This window comes from Bactrocera latifrons, unplaced genomic scaffold (assembly GCF_001853355.1).
Source record: "Bactrocera latifrons isolate USDA-ARS-PBARC rearing strain unplaced genomic scaffold, ASM185335v1 scaffold_1066, whole genome shotgun sequence".
Lineage (NCBI taxonomy): Eukaryota > Metazoa > Arthropoda > Insecta > Diptera > Tephritidae > Bactrocera > Bactrocera latifrons.
Window position 1 is genome coordinate 20270 of NW_017534482.1, and position 16306 is coordinate 36575.

Below are 16306 nucleotides of genomic sequence, written 5' to 3' on the forward strand. Positions count from 1 at the left end.
TAACGGAAAATAATAATGAATAATGCAAATAGAATTTGTAAAATAGGATACCCCCCTTTTTATAAAGCAGGAGCATAACTACTCTTACTCCCATACTACGTTTCATAGAAAACTATTAAAAGTGTGAACACTCTTAAAAAATTCAAAATCTAAATTATATCGTATCTTATTACTTCTTGCAATTGCGTCCATAAAAAGTTGGTTATCATCGATCTATACCGCTCTCCATTGACACTAACGGTATCACCAGCTTAATTTCGAAAGAAGTAGGGATCGATGATTCCACCAGACCAAAAATGAAATAAATATGAACGTGCACCACACTGATGGAGGTAGTACGAACTGCAATGCACGAGGTAAGTCTCTCCTTGAATTTATTGTTAGTAATAATAAGAATTGAGAATGTACGGTGCGAATCTACATTTGTCACTAGTAACAGGAGGAAGTGCTAGACATCAAACTGAGTAATGAACTCATGTCGGGGAAGGTCTCACTGTTGAAGATGTTGTCAGATTACAGGATCTTGAGATTCGGACTCTTAGTTCAAACGATTAAAAAATGTGACGGTACTTATATACGACCAGTGCGGAGGAGAGAGCTACGACACTCTTATATGCGAATTTCCCGGAGACAATTGAGGAATACTAAACTCTACCTGTCCTAGAAAATAAGCGGTCTCGCCTAGATTGGGTAGTCGCACGAAACTGTTTACTGCGGACTCAGTCAGATGAACTCGTTCTCTAAATTCAAGTCCCCGGGGGCGGACGGCATCTTTCAAGCACTGCTGCAACAAGGAAAACAGGTTCTACTGACCTTGTTTAGCTGATGAGAGATAGCCTGGCGCTGGCGTATATCCCTAAACCATGGAGTATAGCAAAAGTTATCTTTATACCGAAAGTGAGAAGGAAGGGCTACTTACTGGTTAAATCCTGATAACCAACACTGTTCTGTATCAGCTATCTTCCGAGATACAGAGTTCGCTGGAAACTGGGGAGGTAACGTTATGAGCCCTTCTAGACTCACAAGAGCGTGGCAAGGGCACCGGTGCGCAGATGGATGGCGGCCGTACTGCGCAACAGAATATCTGAGTAGGAGATACCAGTATTCGTCTCAGAAGTACAAGAGGCTGTCGGCAGGGAGGAGTGCTATCCCTCATGTTGTTTAGTCTCGTCGTGGAGGAACTACTGGCGTTGCTAACTAACAATGGAATCCGCTGTCAAAAATATGCGGATGACATTGTTATTATAGCCAGGGGAAAATTTGAGGATACTCTCTACGATATCTTACGAAGGGGACTAGGCCTGGCCAAGGGTTGGTGCAGAAGCGTTGGACTAAACATCAACCCCTTGAAGACAATCATCGTTCCGTTTACGAGGCGCAGGTCTCTGCTTGGTCTTAGGGACCTAGCACTCGGGCCAGAGAAATAGAACTGACTAATATGGTCAAATACCTAGGTCTCACGCTGACATCCCCGTTGAGGTGGAAGCTGCATGTTGACTGACTGTAAACTCTTTCCAACGTATAAACGAGCTAAATAGCGTCATACCACTGGCTCTTCCCCCTACGGATAGCATTACCAAACTCAAAGCGATCTCTGCATACGAGATAAAAACGTTATTATTGCGGGAGTGTCCAAGTGCACGTTATTTGGGTATCAGATCACAAAGGTATAATTGGGAATGAACTGGCTGATGAGCGTGCCCGCCCTGCAGAATCCAACAACATGGTAGGACCGGTACCCTTCATAGCGGTTGGTCCCCACACCGTAAAGGTGATTCTACATAATAATGAAACAGCATCTAGGGAGAGGCATTGGCGACAACTCCCAGGCATGCGCCATGCTAAGTTGCTAATAGATGGTTACAACCTCAAAAGCTTTAAATATGTAATTTATCTCCCAAGGGAAAAACTCAGACTACTTGTCGCCTTTTACACCGGCCATTGCAAGCTCAAGATGCACTTATTTAATATGAGCCTAGCTTCTTGTGCAGATTGCCTTTCTGCGAATTGGAGTTTGAAACACCACAATACCTGCTAGTGGACTGCACAGCAGTCTGTAGGCGCAGGATTAAGGCCCTTGGATCCATGTTTCCAAATAGGGATAGCATCGCCGCAATAGCGCCTAGCAGTATATTGGAGACCGGACCCTAGGTCCTCATTTACTTATCTAATCTAATCTAAACCTTGTTGTTGCGTATATCTTTCCATAATGAAATTGTAGATATTATTGAATACAACGAAAAAATAATTTCAAATCATAACGTAGTAAATACCATATCCCTATTGGAAAACCTGGTACTATTAGCCACTACTAGCTATAAGAAGAAGAAATCGCTAAGATATATAAGATACTCTCGAAAATAGCGAAATAACGAAAATGTTAAAAACTGAAAACTGAAAACTTGCACAAATTAGCGAAGCAAATTTAAAACTTAATAATTAAATCATATGTACACATAAAAATTAATTTCAGAATTATAATTTCACAATTTCGTCTCCTTCTTTATTGCCATAAACACCGCTTACCCGGTTATAGTCGAGTTAATAAGAGCGCGCCAGTCGTTTTTTTCTTTCGCAATGTGGCGCCAACTGAAAATTCTAAGCGAAGCCAGGCCTTTCTTCACGTTTCGACGTAACGCCGACTCATCAGATGTTGTTATTGTCCATGCCTCATAAAGCAGGATGGGAATAATACGTGACTTATAGATTTTTTTTTTATTCATCGAGAGTGAACTTTACTTCTCAATTGCTTACTCAGTCTGTTGTTGGTGTTAATAAGTTAAAGTAAACGCTTCCTTATCCAGACTAGAGAAAGCAGAACTAACGGCGCAATGTTATCAATATCAGCGGCGCATTTAAGCAGCTGTACACTCTTTTAGAAGATTGTTCCTGCTCGATTAAACTCTGCAGTTCGAATAATCGCACGATAGGGAGTTGCCTTGTCTGGAACCTCGTTTGCTATCGGACGCTCAGATAGGTGCCACCCGATCCTGACGGAGCTTTTGGTATTGCTTGACGTCACGACGCTACGCAAGTGAGGAAAGTTCTCTGATTGCCATTCACTTAGGAGTGCTCAGAAAATATTCTTTGACATATGACAAAGTGACCCCCCTTTTGATTACGACCACTGCAGACGTATTCAGGATTCCAATTTAAGAGCATAACCCTAGAATTTCCGGTCCCTCAATTAGAAGATGCCATTTCTCAGAAAGATTTTGTTGCTAAATACTGGCATTCACTCCCGTGGATGAACGTCTAGCCACAATCCGAAGTTCTTCAACATATCGCTGATTAGCGCCCACGCCCCGATAGAAGATGTTTGGAGCGCACCTATCAGTGGTGCCCCCCCCCCCCCACGAAGTCGAAATCATACTTGCCGAATTTTAAGCCAAGGTGAGCGATGAAAGTATCTTGGACACAGCGGTCGGTAAATTCAGACTGCAGTATAAAACATCCCCACATGGGTTGCGGCTGATCGACTTCGCTGGGCCCCGAAATATGGTTATCTGTAGTATTAGATTCCTACATAAGAAAATTCATGAAACTATCTGGCTGTGCAGCAAAACACTCACACCAATAAACACAAGGAAGATTAAATGTCAAAAAGGTGCACTCGCAACAGACAGCCGATCGATTTGCATTTCTGCTCTCTGAGAGCACTCATCTTTAACTCAATAAAAAATAACTATTGAACGGCTTTCAGCTCCTTACGTATAACTGAGTTGAGAGAGACGAATTTTGTAGACAAACAGAAAGAGAGATCGAAATGACAAACTGTCAGATAGAGGTAATGCTCTAAAATTCTATGATAAAATGCGCCGACTGACAGAAGGTTTCAAGCTCGGAACTTACAGTTGTAGAATCCCCAGAGACAGAGGCAAGTGACTAATGCAGTGAGCATATTGAAGTTATGGAGGGAACTCTTCTCCAACTTTCTGACTTACAGTGAAGGTATAACACCAGGAGATGGTGAACTCGATTTTTTAATCGATGACGATGGTACAGACGTTCCATTGCCCGACCATGAAGAAGTTCGAATACCAATTACCCGCCTAAAGAAAAACAAAATGGCGGGGGCGGTTGATTACCAGCCGAGTTATTTAAATACATCGGCGATGAACAGATAAAGAGAATGTATCAGCTTCTTTGTAGAATATGGTCGGACGAAAGCATGCCCAACAAGTGGAATAACACCTCAATATCAAATATAGTATCGAGCAATATTGTGTGAAAGATTAAACCTGCCGTCAACAAACTGATTGGACCTCATCACCCTTACATATACTATATCAGTTAGTCGCCGGATGCAGAATTAGGTCCACATACGTGTATTGTATATGATGCCCGAATAAAACAGAAGTCAGATCGTGTGACATTAGGCACTATTACGGCATTCACACACAGACTGTTTGTTCTTATCGTTCGAATTTATATATGAAACGTTACATCTATCTCGATCGCTTAAATCGTTAGAAAGAACTGCTAGGAAATATCAACCTCGATAAAAAGCAGTTATATGGAAAAATTTTAACATAATTTATGTTTCTTGCAAATGGGATTATACAGTAGCGGACAAAAAACGGAATACTTAGTTGTAGTGACTTCAAATCGATGTGGTGTTAACAAATAGATGAATGGAGTCATGTGTAGAAGTTCACTCAAGTGAGGAAAGTTCTCTGATCGCCATTCACTTGGGAGTGACCAAAAACGATTCTTTTACATATGGCTCAAGCAGCTCACGACTTCCGGTCTTTGACCAAGTATCCTCTGGGTAGCCTCAAAAGATCCGTTTGAAGTCGAAACATAACCAATATAGGGTTGCGCGCTAGGTTTGGGACCCTCCACGTAAAAAACACTCAAAATTTAAATTAAAAATCAGCCTCGGATAAGAGACCCCCCTTTGATGACGATCATGGCCAACGAAATAAGGACTACGAATTGAGCACTTGTTCCTGGAGTGTCCGGTCCGTTAATTGGGAAGGTGCAAGTGCCAGCTGGTTATTGTCTTCGTGAAAATAAAGTCTGACATCACCGCTGCCCAAGAAGACTAGGACTGAGACGAGTAGGTCATTTGGCATTTACAACATATCGCTAATTTGCGCTCAGTAGAGAAGGACGATGTGAGCAAAGATTTCTTCTATGAGTGCTTGGAGCCCACCTATGAGTGGTGCCCCACTGCGATATTAAAATCGTCTTTAACGCCAGGGGAGACAAAGAAAGGTATCTTTGGCACTACGGTCGGTAAATTCAGCCTCCACGACGAAACATCCCCAAATGGGTTGAGGCTTATCGATATCGCCGGGGCCCGAAATATGGTTATCTGTAGTACTAGATTCCACCATAAGAAGATTCATCAAGCTATCTGGCTGTCTCCGGATCGAAAAACCACCAACCAGATCGATCATGTTGTGATAGACGGAAGTCACGTCTCCAGTGTTTTAGATGTGCGTGCCATTGGTTTTCGCAAAGTGCAAAAGAACAGCTGGTACGACGAGGAGTGCCGTGTCGCAGTGGAGAGAAAACAGGMTGCCTACCTCGCAATGTTACGATCGACCACAACACGTGCGGGATGGGATAAATACCGAGAGTTGAAGAGGGAAGCGAGACGCATTTGCAGACAGAAAAAGAAAGAGGCCGAAATGTGTGAGTACAAAGAGCTTGATAAGCCGGCCGACAGGGGTAATGCTCGCAAATTCTACGAAGAGATGTGGCGACTGAAGGTTTCAAGACCGGAGCATATTCTTGTAGAATGTCCAAAGGTGATATAGTGACCGATGCCCAGAGCATACGTGAATAATTGAGGGAACACTTCCCCTGCCTGCTAAATGGCAGTGAACGCACAACGCCAGGAGAAGGCGAACCCGATTCCCCAATCGATGACGATAGAGCAGACGTTCCATTGCCCGGCCATGAAGGAGTTCGAATAGCAATTACCCACCTGAAGAACAACAAAGCAGCGGGGGCCGATGGATTGCCGGCCGAGATATTCAAACACGTCGGCGAAGAACTGATAAGAAACATGCCTCAGCTTCTTTGCAAAATATGGTCAGATGAAAGCATGCCCAATGATTGGAATTTAAGTGTGCTATGCCCAATCTACAAAAAAGGAGACCCCACAATTTCCGCTAACTAACGTAGGATTAGCCTACTCAAAATCGCGTATAAGGTTGTATCGAGCGTATTGTGTGAAAGATTAAAGCCCACCATCAACAACCTGAGTAGACCTTATCAGCTTCAGACCAGGCAAGTCAACAATCGACCAGATATTCACCATGCGCCAAATCTTGGAAAAGACCCGTGAAAGGAGAATCGACACACAACACCTCTTCGTCGATTTCAATGCTGCTTTCGATAGCACGAAAAGGAGCTGCCTTTATGCCGCAATGTCTGAATTTGGTATCCCCGCAACATTAATACGGCTGTGTAAACTAACGTTGAACAACACCAAAAGATAGTGGCAGTGAACAAGCGCAAGACGAAATATCTCATGTCATCAAACAAACAGTCGTCGCACTCGCGACTCATGTCACTGTTGACAGTTATAACTTTGACGTTGTAGATAGTTTCGTATATTTGAGAACCAGTCTAAACACCAACAACAATTTCAGTCTAGAATATAATAAATTAAACCAACGCAGGATAACTCTTACCAACAAGTAGGACTGAGTAGGCAATAAAAACCAAACTCTATAATGTACTCATAATTCCCGTCCTGCTATATGGCGCAGAGGCTTGGACGATGTCAACAACTGATGCGTTGGCGTTGCGAGTATTCGAGAGAAAAGTTCTGCGAAAGATTTATGGTCCTTTGCGCGTTGGCCATGGCGAATATCGCATTCGATGGAACGATGAGCTGTACGAGATATACGACGACATTGACATAGTTCAGCGAATTAAAAGACAGCGGCTACGCTGGCTAGGTCATGTTGTCCGGATGGRCGAAAACGCTCGAGCTCTGAAAGTATTCGACGCAGTACCCGCCGGGGGAAGCAGAGGAAGAGGAATACCTCCACTCCGTTGGAAGGACCAAGTGGAGAAGGAATGGCTTGGCTTGGAATATCCAATCGGCGCCACGTAGCGAAAAGAAGAAACGACTGGCGCCCTGTTGTTAACTCTGCCATAATCGCATAAGCGGTGTCTACGCCAAATAAGAAGAAGAAGAAGGGTTATCAAATCAAACTTGATTTCGCTTTTATTTATACTTATGATTATACACATGGCTGCAATTAAAATGAATTGTGGCAAAATTGACTGAAGTTGATAAGACCATAATTTTGGTTTTGCGATTGCAAAACTTGAGTGTACGTAAAATTATTGGTAAAATAAACTGTAGCAAAGCCACTGTCGGTGCTTTCCTTCAGAAATATGCGAAGACTAATTCTTTAAAACGCAAAACGGGTTCCGGACGCCCGAAAAAGAATACTACCAAGGATGACCACCATATTAAGCGGATTAGCATTCAGGAAATATTTAAAACAACTGAAGAAATCAGAAGAGAAGTTCAGGAATTAAATGGAACCGAAAAAAGTATGCGAACAACCAAGAAGCCAGACATAATGTCTGTCGACGTGCCAAAAAACTACTATTGACAGTAAAAAGGCGACAAAACGTTTCCAATATGCGAAACTGCACAAAACCTGGACCATGGAAGATTGGAGAAAAGTCATAAGATGATAATAAGATTTTGGGATGAGTTCAAAAGTAAAATCTTCGGTTCAGACGGAATGTCGTACGTTCACAGAAGAGTTAGTCAACGTTTCAGTAATGAGTGTGTCAAACGTACTGTCAGACAGGGGAGAGTCGGATGATCTGGGGGTGTTTTTCCTATCATGGTGCTGGGCTTTTGGTCTTGATTGATGGAAATATGAACGCCATGAAATACCAACTGGCCTTACAGGAAAACTTGGTCCCTTCAATTGAAGAGCACTTTCTTATAACGGACAACATAATTTTTAAGGATGATTCTGCGCTATGCCATTAAGCCAAATCGCCAATTTAATATAAAAAAATGTGACTTTTTATATTACATAATCTTATTAACATTTAACTTTTCGACAATTTAATAAAAAAAATGTGACTTTTTATATTACATAATCTTATTAACATTTAATTTTTACAAAGACATGGTTAATACGAAGTTTAATTTCTTTCAGATAAAAAATATTTAGTAGAATTGGGTGTTTTATCACTCGACTGGCCTGGGAACAGCCCTGATATAAGCTCCACAAAAAACCTTTGGCACATCTTGAATGCGCGGATAACGAAGAAGAGACCAAGGACTTTGTCAGAGCTTGACCGAATAAGTGAAGACATTTGATATAACGGTATACCGGCACAAATTTTATAGCCGTTAGTTGATTCCATGACCGAACGAATAAAAACCGTGATAAACAACAAAAAAGCGCCACGAAATATTAAGTCAAGACATTTTGATGTTTCTATTATTATTACTAATTTAAAACACATTTTTAAATAAAATCAAAGAATCACACATTTCTAAGGTGTCCTCTTTGTTTTTTTTTTTTTTTTTTTTTTTTTTTTTTTTTTTTTTTTGTCCTACTGCATTTTATTTTCTCTATTTATTTTGGTTCTTTTGCTAAATATGTACATATGGTGAGCTCGATTATTTGTTAGTATGCGAACTTTTTTTTATTGTGGGAATTAATAGAAATGAATAAAAGGTTGAATATTATATTAAAACCGTATTTGAAACAATAACAACCAAATAAATATGTCTAAACAATTTAATAAGTGTTAATATATGAAGAGTGCACAGTTAGGGATGCAAACATCGTGAAATGAAACATCGATGGTATCGATGTTTCTTCAAACAACATCGAAATTAAAAACATCGGCCATTGAAACACCGATGGATTTTTGAACTTTTTTAACGTATTTTATTAGTGAGAATAAAAAGCTTATTTCAGAACCATAAATAAGTGAAATACAGCAGTAGCTTTTAATTGATATATATATTAGCTACCTATTAAAATCTTTTCTCAATAAATAAAAGATATAAATAATTTTTTAACAAACAACAGATTATTTATTTAAAACAGAATTTAAAAATAAATATTTGGAAAGTCTTTTCCCTGTCAAGCGATTTCTTTGCTGTGTGATCGTTGCTCCAGCTTTAGAAATCAGTCGTTCACTAGGGACTGAAGTGGACACAATGGATAAATATTTGGAAGCTTAATACAGGAAATACATTTTTCATATCATCCCACATTTCTGTTGGATTCTGATTGATAGAAGCAACAGCTGATCCAAGATACATTTGCACTTCAACTTTCGTTGTTGTAATAACATTTAATTGGAAAACTTACATTTCATATTTTGGTGGGCCAACTGTTTATGATGGCTCCAAATATCAAACTGGTTTTATGTTGCACACTTATCCGAAGATTTTGACGTACTAACGCCATTATTTGCATCCTTTATGAAACTATTTAAATACAAAACTGTTTTGTTTTTAGCCAGTGCATCCTAAAAATGCAGAAATTTAAATCTCGGATTCAATACAATAGCCAAGTCCAGAACTGAATTAAATTCAAGTTTGTCAAATCTCTTATTCATGTTCTTTTGCAGTTCACTTTTTAGCTCCCCTACAATAGCGTCTTGAACTGAATTTTTTGTCAGAGCTTCAGTTATGCAGCTTACTAAAGGTCTAACCTTGCTAATAGTAACATAGGTATCAGCCGAAATCTCCCTCGTCACAATTTCAAAACACTTTACTAATTCAATCATCTCCTTAATTTTGTTCTGCTCGGAGGCATTAAGCATAGAGGGAGCTTATGGGCGAGTGAGCAGTACTTCATTTAAAATAGCGGCTAACTGGACAAATCTCTCTACCATATAAAAACATGAATTCCATCGCGATCTTACGTCAAGAATCTTGATACTACTTGTAGAAGCAACGGTATCTGTTTGTTTCCTTCGTAATTTAACACTGGTATTAACACTTCTTTTAATAAACTTAACAAAGTTATCAAAGCTGATACTTCCGTGGACTTATCTATTAATTGCGTTACAACCAAATTAAACGTGTGTGCGAAGCAGGGTATTATTTTTTTTCGCCAAACAAGCTTCTATTTAATTTCATCATGGTTGAATCGTTATCAGTTACACAAGCAGAAACTTTATTTATGGAAACGTTCCACTCGTTGAAAAGTTTAAACATAGTTTCTTCTAAATAAGATGCTGTATGACGTTCGTGCAGTTCGATTACTCCTAACGTCCTACTCAACAAACGTAAATTGTCCAAAAAATGAATTCTTACCCCAACGTTATTCAATAACTGTCGCACTTATGAGTATACTCTTTGAAAATTGAAGACAGCGCTTCATATTTTTCATCCACTCGTAATTTTATTGTTTCTCTACTTGGAACTTTAAAAAGCGGAACCAGTCCTTTCATCATAGGCAGACAACTTTTCCTTCTACAGTGGAAAATGGCTTGTTGTCCACTATAATATATTTCACAATTGCCTCAGTTATTTTCCTTGATTTAGGGCCATCTTGGTAAGAAATACTTTTGACTTGCTCAAAAAAGTTTTTCTCATTAGGTTAAATCAGCGCTGGCAACTGATCGGATTTATTTTGCAGTAGTGACGGAGTACATGTACTAGAAGACGATTCAATACATGCAGTCTTCTTATTACTATTGTCGGATACCTCACTCGACGTTATCGTCCCAGCGGTTGGGGATATGTTAATTATTTCAGAAATTTTTCGCTGTTTTGGTTCCGAGTGCGGCGTAGCTTTGGAGGAGCATTCTGCATTATCAACCTTTCTATGTACATTCACAACGTGACAGCGAAGATTCGACGTGTTAGCTGATGTTCTTAATTTCTTCTCGCATGTTTGCATGTGACGGAAGCATCTGAATTTCTTATAAAGAAGCTCCGACTTTGCTTTATAATTTTGAATTCAGCATTTTGAAAATCTGAAATATTATGTACATATTTAAACGTCTAAACGCAATTATTTACAAATATTTTATATTCACTACACCTGTAATAAAGTTGTGATTGACAACAGATGAATTCGAAAGAAATGTATTTTAAATTTTTTGTAAAACTTATTTCGCATTCGTTCATAAGCGAATTCTCACTATTATTCAAGTGCACATTCAACCAACAAATTCTCCGTATTTTACAACAAAACACATGACAGTTTGCTAAAGCGTTTCGAAGCAGATGTTTTGCATTTATACTGAGAAAAAGTGTTGCAAAGATGTGGAGTACAATTTGAAAAAACATCGACATAAAACATCCAGGCAACATCGATGTATCGATGTTCTTAGAATCGCAAAATTGTATAAAGAACTGCACATCTAAAACTATTAAATTTATGAACTTTAGATACGCATCACTCAAAACCCAGTTTTACACAAACATTCTAAATCTGGATTATCTCTAAGTTCCCCAAAATCTGTCCACTCCAATTTAAACCCCGAAACAGGGTCATGCTTTTCTGAAATTTACCCAAATAACTATTAGGGTGGAATACTATTTTGATATGTAAGGTTGCCAAATATCTCCCTTCCGCCTTTTTGCTCTTTATTCAATGTTTTATAAAAGGTGATCGAACTTAGTTCAAATCTGCGCCGTTTCGTTCGTTAATCTGTTTCCATCTAGACGGCAACTTCAGGCTGGGACAGCCACTTTTCACAAGCCTCGTTTGACTTCAACTTTACACTAATAAGAGCGTTCACCATGGACAGGAACCGGTGGTAATCACTTGGTGCTATATTCGGCTTATATGGTGGATGCGATAAAACCTCCCATCAGAGCTCCCGTAGCTTCTGACGAGTCATCAACAAAGTGTGTGGTCTGACGTTATTCTGGTGGAACAGTACACCCTTCCTGTTGGCCAATTCTGGACGCTTTTGGTAGATGGCCCGCTTCAAGCGCTTTAGTCGTTCGCTTTAGTAGATGGTAGAATTAAGCCTCTGACCATATGGGAGCAGCTCATAGTGCATTCCCTTCCAATCCTACCAAACACACAGCAAAACCTTCCTGGCTCTCAATCCCGGCCTGGTCACTATTTGGAACCGGACAGGTTTTTTTTTTTGCGTCATATCATGCGGCACCCAAACATCAATCTTTTTTTGTGTACCCACTCTGAATCGTCGGAGCCATTGCTGCGCAGTTCGAAGTGATAGAGTACACTTCCCCAAACCGCCATTAATATCACGAACGTTTCTCTAACGGATTTGCCTTTAACGAAGGAAAACTTCAATATAGCGCGAATTTCGGCGTTAGTGAGATCTTTGTTTACACGTCTATATTGTCTATTCAACACAATATCCAAACTAATCATGCATAGCGTCGTTTTGTAGGTTATGTCTAGACCTTTCAAAGATATATAGTATTGCCAGATACGAGCTCTGTAACGCTTCATAACAGGAACAGCCAAAAACGCTAATTCATTCCTTCCTTTGCCTTCTTTAGCGAGCAAAATGTGTTAAAAGTTGAGCCCGTGGTACAATCGCAGAAATCAGCCATCTTTGTTTGCTTTAATTTGAACAATGTTGCCATTGCTCAATACGCATATATAGTTTTGAGCACATCAAAGTTTTCTATTAAAATTTTTTATAATATAAAATATCAAAACTGAAAACAAACTATAAAAAATAGTTTATGTATTTATAAATAATAGCATCCGACTCTGACTTTGAGTTATTTTAAGAAAATTTCAAATATATTGAAGACAATTTTTATAATTACTGCAGTATATCGAGATTGGCAACCCTGCATTGTGAGAGAGCAATCAGCTGACACGTTTCTACCGGAAAAATCCAAATGCCGTGGAAGTCTACGGCATCCTACGGCAAAGCGGAAGGGAGTAGCTAAAAAAACAAAAAGGCGGAAGGGAGATATTTGACAACCCAATATGTCATGTGGAGGTGTTTACAAAAAATAATGGGAATTTTAAAATTAAAATTTCGTGATTTTGAAGAGTCCAATTGTCAAACTTTTTTATTTGGGTAACTCACAACTTGCCGCAATGCAAAAATCATAAAATCATAAATTTTTACACTTATTTAAAAAAATGTTAGCTTCAGCTTCTTTATCTCTAGCAGCCTCTAATGTGAGACATGCTTTTATGAAATTGCCGATTTTTGTTCGGATCCCAACAAACGAGTTTAAGAAGTGTTTCGACGATTAGAAGAACCACTGGCATAAGTATATAACATCGAAAAGGGACTATTTTGAAGGCAACATCATTAATGTAAACGAATGAACAATTTTTTTTTATCAGAAAACAAAAATTCCCGTTAGTTTTTGAATACACCTCTTAATCAGACTAGGTAAATATAAAAATAGCACTATATCCCCTTTGGGCAGTGGTCCACAATAACATTCGATAATACGAAAACACTTTTCATGTTTAGTATGGATAATTTTATTTGCATATATCCCAACTCTTTGTAAGTAGTTAAATACATATCTGCATCATTTATAATGTTATTATTTTTTATTTGTAAGAGTACATCATACTCAAACTGCCGGCATTACAACGGATGTAGTAATACTTATACTGTTTTAGAACACCACATGGTTATTTTTGTATTTTTTACTCAATGGATTATATGTATACACATATGTATATATGTAACAATATTCACACTTCACTGTTATCCTAATTTACAATAAATTTATTGGTTCAGGATCTTGTAATTTGTACTAATTATTAGTTTAACAAGTTATATGTATGTCTGTAGCTATACTTCAAAACACTGATTTCTGTTTTGTGAATTGTTTAATGGATTTTTTTGGTATACATATGCCTATTCCCATCAATCTTTATAATATAGTACATATCGTCACCTGAAATGCAAAATAAGGTAACAACATTTTCGGAAATTTTCAGTGGTATGAATGAAAGACGAAATTGAATGGAACATGAGTGAAAAAAAAAAAATTTAATAATGGTTAAAACTGGTTTATATCTGAGTGCAGAACCTGAAAATATTGAACATTTGTAATATTATGTATGTAATTTGCAGTAGTGAAGCGTAATCAATAAGACACTCAATTTAGAATTTTTTGATGATACGTTATTTTGCATTTCAGGTGACGATATGCAGATGTATGTTGAAATACATACATATGAGCAAATGTTTGTAGGTGGGTTTGTATGTATTTATTTTGTAGGCAAATGTATAGAATTCGTGATGTTAAAATTAGCGTCAATGAAGATTGCCGAACTTGCCCGAACTTTTAAGAGCACGCTTTCACAATAGCAAACCGACATCCGTCTAAGCTAAAAATACTTTGCAGTTGCTGCCTGGGAAGTTTTTCACTGAATTTAAAATTTGAATACTGTTAACACAATTTCAATACACTTTTAAATAAATATCAAATACAAATTATTGTGATGTCAACTTATTTTAGTTTATTAGGTTTATTTTGTGCCAACACGTTTATTTATATGTATTTAAACTTTTATCGACATTTTTTACAAAATATATTGTAAAAATTAATTATTTTCGGCCCTACCAACACTTCACCACAGTCGAATGGAATTACAATTCACCACTTGTCGTGTCGATAATTCTCTTCAGACTGAACATAGGAGCAGCAGCACAGCTATGAAACGAAAAATTTAATGAAAATCAGAAAAACGCCACAAACTATAATGAAGAAAAAAAACAACTCTCTCAAACACCTTAACAATTGGGAATTTACAACGCTCAAGCGACTGCAGTAAAAGAGTAAATAAATTTAGCAAAATATAAAAATGTCCTACTCTCTTGCAATGCTCTCTTATATGACATAATGGCGAGCTATGCAATAATGCCAGCCAGTTCAATTGCTTTGACAATATTTTATTATTATTTCGATGTTATATTATTATTTCGAGCGGTATTCGCCTTCCTTGCTATCAAGAAAATACCAGACAAATTTGGCTTCAGAATAGACATGCTTATTGCGAAATATTAAATAATATTAAATTTTAAATGAAATCGTGAATGGATTACAATAAAATTAGATAGTCCTCCTGATTACTGTGAAATGGTCGCATTCGTCGAGCAGGTGATGGACTGTTAGTGAAGCCCCCGGGCAATGTTGGCAGTAAGGCGGACTGGACTGATTGAAGAAGTACGAATGTGTGGCTATTGTGTGCCCTAAACGTAGGCGGACAAATGATTTAACATCGTTACATCGACTGTTTGGTGGATAGGTTGGTTTGCTCCTATCTGDGTTATTTAAAGTGTATTGGTGCTGGATGTGTCTCCAACTCTCCATTAGCGATTTAAGTTGGTGTTGGTATGGCATCTGATATAAGTCTTTATTCTCAAGAAAGTCAAACGTAACGAGCGGTTCACTAGCCGCTAGTTTAGCGCGTTTATCCGCCAGTTCATTCCCGCGTATGCCGACATGGCCTGGAATCCACATTAGTTTTATATTGGCGCAGTTTTCAGCTAATTTGCTCCGGATGCAAGAAATGATGTTAGATTTATTCATAACATTTAAGACCGCTAATATAGTTGATTTGCTATCCGTACAAATAATTGCTTTCAATTTGGAATTTGAAGCGAAAATGATAGCGTTGAGGATCGCTGCGGCTTCTGCTGTGTAAACGGAGGCATAGCTTGGCAGGATTCCAACTTTAATTGTTACTCCTTTGTCGTCGACAACTGCGAATGATGTATTTGTCTCGGTTTTGGATCCGTCCGTGAAGATTAGAGTCCGTTCAGGGAGAAGAGAAGTTGTAGACTCAGCAAAGAGTTGTTGATAAACGGCGGGGTTGGTGTGACTTTTGTTGAATTTCTCCAAGCTTAAAATGAACGATGTATATTATATCTGCCAGGTAGGAAATACTTCTCTCTGCCGCAGTGATGGCTCGGTGATTCCAAGCTTTCTGGCGAGTTCTATACACAGTGAAATTGTCGATTTGCGTCCAGGGTCCGATTTTACTGTTTTGTAAAGAGTACTGTTGTAACATATAAAAAGCTTAGGTATAAGTTTCATTAGGTTCAGTTCGAATCTCTCTTCGATTGTGGGTAAGCCGGCTTCCACTAGGACGAATTTGGTGGGCGATTTTGGAAATGCGCGTATGCTTCTGCTTACTGCCATGTGGTACGGAGAATACAGTTTTTTGATGTGGATTTTCGCGCAATTACCACAGATAGGAAGGCCGTAATCTATCTTCGACAACACAAGCACCCTCGTTACATTTATTAGAGTTGCAGAGTTGATTAAACAATGTTTAGATGACAAATATTTGATAATATTCAGGCTTGCAGCCAGTTGCTTTCTTAAGTAGAAGCAATGTTCTTTAAGGCTAAGTTTCTT

General features: G+C 38.6%; 1 protein-coding gene across 1 annotated transcript in view; it reads right to left on the reverse strand.

Moving 5' to 3' along the window:
• LOC108970359 (ryanodine receptor-like) overlaps positions 1–14662 on the reverse strand; it is a 34360-nt gene extending 19698 nt beyond the window's left edge. The window contains exon 1 of the mRNA XM_018935694.1: positions 14507–14662. The gene's annotated coding sequence lies outside the window, so the exon portion shown is untranslated. The remainder of the gene's footprint in view (positions 1–14506) is intronic.
• Between the last annotated feature and the right edge of the window lie 1644 nt (positions 14663–16306).